This window comes from Arachis duranensis, chromosome 6, assembly GCF_000817695.3.
Source record: "Arachis duranensis cultivar V14167 chromosome 6, aradu.V14167.gnm2.J7QH, whole genome shotgun sequence".
NCBI lineage: Eukaryota > Viridiplantae > Streptophyta > Magnoliopsida > Fabales > Fabaceae > Arachis > Arachis duranensis.
In genome coordinates, this window is record NC_029777.3 from 22,476,751 (window position 1) to 22,480,144 (window position 3,394).

Consider the following 3,394-nt stretch of genomic DNA (forward strand, 5'->3'; position numbering starts at 1 on the left):
ATATTTATTTATGTATTAGAATATTTTATATTTATTAGAATCCATCAATACTCTTTTTTTAAATTAGCTTTTAATTTTTATTTAATAAAATCTGATAATTTATATAAATATAACACATCTAATATGCACAAAATTATTATGCTCATTTTAGACCTACAATAATAAACATCTAAATATGACCTTTAATTTTCAGGATGCAGCAAATGACCAAAGATTCCGATTTACACGATTGAAGTAAATATATATTAACTTGTAAAAGCATGACGGTAGAACGATAATAACTAATAGCACAAGGAACATACATCATGGAATAAATTTTATTTGGATCATAGTTATCAAAATCGAATATGTAATTCATCCGATGAGTCGTTGATTTATCCGATTGATTCGGTCATAATTAAATAAAATATAAAATTATAAAAAAATTAAAACTAAAAGTTAAAATTTAAAATACATATTTTACAAATATATTAATAACAATCAAGTATCAATTCTTAGATATAATTTATGATGCAAAAGAGATATAAATTAGTTAGTAATATAAAATACTATTTTAATTTAAATGAACAAGAGAGAGAGAGAGAGAAAAGCACAGTGAACAAAATATTTACAAGTTACGTCTCTTCATTCTCTTCCCTTCCCTCTTAATTTCAAACAGAGCACAATGAACAAAAAATCTTTCATTCTTTTCCTTCGTGGTCTTCATTCTATGAGATTAAAAAAAAATTCTCTCTAAACTTTCTTCACGCCTCTCATAATAGGGATTTGTAAACTCTAAGGTACCAAAATGTCACAATCTCAACGTAGGAAGAACATACCTCATGTTTGTGCGAGTGGTTGTGGTGACTCCTCTTTTGTGTAGAAGAATAGGAAGAAGAAGTTCGACTACAATAACAGCAAGTATCTGCATGGACTTGATGCATTGGTACTTGAGTTTGTAATAGAATGGAACCCAGGAAGATTGTTTTATCGTTGTCCGTTATGGGATGTATATATTTTCTTGTTATGTTTTTTTATGATAAATGTTATGCATTTTATGTGAAAAGGCTAAAACTTTTCTCGGATTCATGAATGTAGAAGGCAGAAGGTTGAATTGAGGTGTGATTATTTCATTTGGGCTGATGAAGTTGTTGATGCTCGAAAATATTGGATGATTCAGGAGCAAAGTGAAAACAGCAAATGGAAGGTGAAAGAAGAGATGAAGAAGATGTTGCAGACAATTGATGGGATTAATCAAGAATTGAAGAGCATTAGAAATTGTGTTCAATGTGTATAAAGTTGAGAAGAAAGGGAAAAGAATGAAGAGACGTTGTAACTTGGAACTCTTTTTTTATTCTAATTTAACAAATTCAATAATTTAACAATTATTTTCTACTGTGTTATCAAAAGGGCCACATCACATAATGCACAGTGTCATCATGGCAAATAAGGTGCTACCTGACAGCAAGCCAGCAACTACTGCCGGAAAAAGTTACTAAGGCAACAAAAGGGTAGAAATGACTAACAGACTTGATATTGGTGTGTACACATGACTCATTAAATATTTGTAATGTACATTGGTCTACCGTATAAAAATTCATGTGTACTTTTATCTATTTTTTCTTTTTTCCCAATATCTACCTTTGATTCCTCTCTATACAAAAGCTTATCCAAAGTGTAGAGTTTTATGTGTTAGAATATATCCAATTTCTTAGGCAACAAGTACTATTAGCTTGTGAAGGACTCATAGATTAGGGAAAAAAATCCATCTGATGAAGAAGAACACTAGCACTGATTTTGAGATCCAAGAATGAAGGTTACGAATGTGGTAACATTGAATGGTGAGTGAAAGCTAACCCTCTTAAGAAGCTACTTGCAAGAGGACATAGCCAACAAGATTAGGGTCATTTCTTCTACCTAATGATGATCTTGGAGAGAGGATAGAATTCTATGAATTCAACATAAGATGGATTTCTCGGTTAGAAGTTCTTACAAAGCACTAACCAATTATGGAGGAGTACATGACTATATGTGGGATAATATTTGGAGTTGACAAGGGCCACAATGAATAAAATATTTTTTGTGGCTTGTCTCACATAAAAAAACTCAAAAGAGACATAATTTTTTGTGCTAATCTCTCATGTCATATATGTAGAAATTTAAAATAGTTGATGATTCATGTGCTCTGGGACTAAAGGATGGAGATAGACCTTTTTTTAAAAGAAAGGTAAAAAAAAGTTTAGAGGCAAAAAAAAAAATCATTGATAATTTTATGATTGTTGTAAAATAAATAAAAGATATACATAAAAGAGAGAGAGAGAGAGAGAGAGAGAGAGAAGTATTTGGTAAAATTGCAACGTAAAGAAAGAGAGAGAATTGATTTGTTTATTGTTGTGTGTAACTATCAGAGGCTTAAGCCTCTATTTATATACGTACATGAGGTAGCTTTTTCAAATTCTTACTAAATGTAATCTTCCTTGAGAATACTGAACTGCCCATCATAAATGGGCATCCACGTAACTAATCTTATCACAACACTCCCCCTTGGATGTCCATTAGGATTATGCCTCCTTAAAACTTTACTAAAGAAAAACCCAATGGGAAAAAAACTTTAGTGAAGGAAAAAGAGTACGAAATCCTTTGTGATGGGGACTGTCTCGTTAAAAACCTTGTCAAGAAAAATCCAATGGGAAAAAAACCTGACCAGGGAAAAAAGAGTACAGTCTCCCCCTCTTGTCGACATAATTTAATATCTCGAAACCGGTGCATCCCATTCTCATGCACCAATCTTTCAAAGGAGGATTTTGGGAGTGACTTTGTGAATAAATCTGCCAGATTATCACTTGAGCGGATCTGTTGGACATCAATTGTCCCTTGATTTTGAAGATCATGAGTGAAGAAGAATTTGGGAGAAATATGCTTTGTTCTACCACCTTTGATATATCCACCTTTAAGTTGAGCAATGCATGCTGTATTATCTTCAAACAGGATAGTTGGAGTTATCTTATGATCAATTAGTTCACATAATGATAGAATATATTGAATCAAACTCTTGAGCCAAAAATACTTGCGACTTGCTTCATGAATTGCTAGTATTTCAGCATGATTAGAGGATGTTGCTGCAATTGTCTGTTTTCGTGGACCTCCATGATATAGGTGTACCACCATATGTGAATAGGTATCCTGTTTGAGATCTCCCTTTATGTGGATCAGACAAGTATCCAGCATCTGCATAACCAACTAATTGTGACTTGGATCCATAGGGATAAAATAATCCCATATCAACCGTTCCATGAAGATATCGAAAGATTTGTTTGATTCCACTCCAATGTCTTCTGTTTGGAGAGGAACTATACCTTGCTAGTAAATTCATCGTGAATGATATGTCAGGTCGTGTATTATTAGCAAGATACAT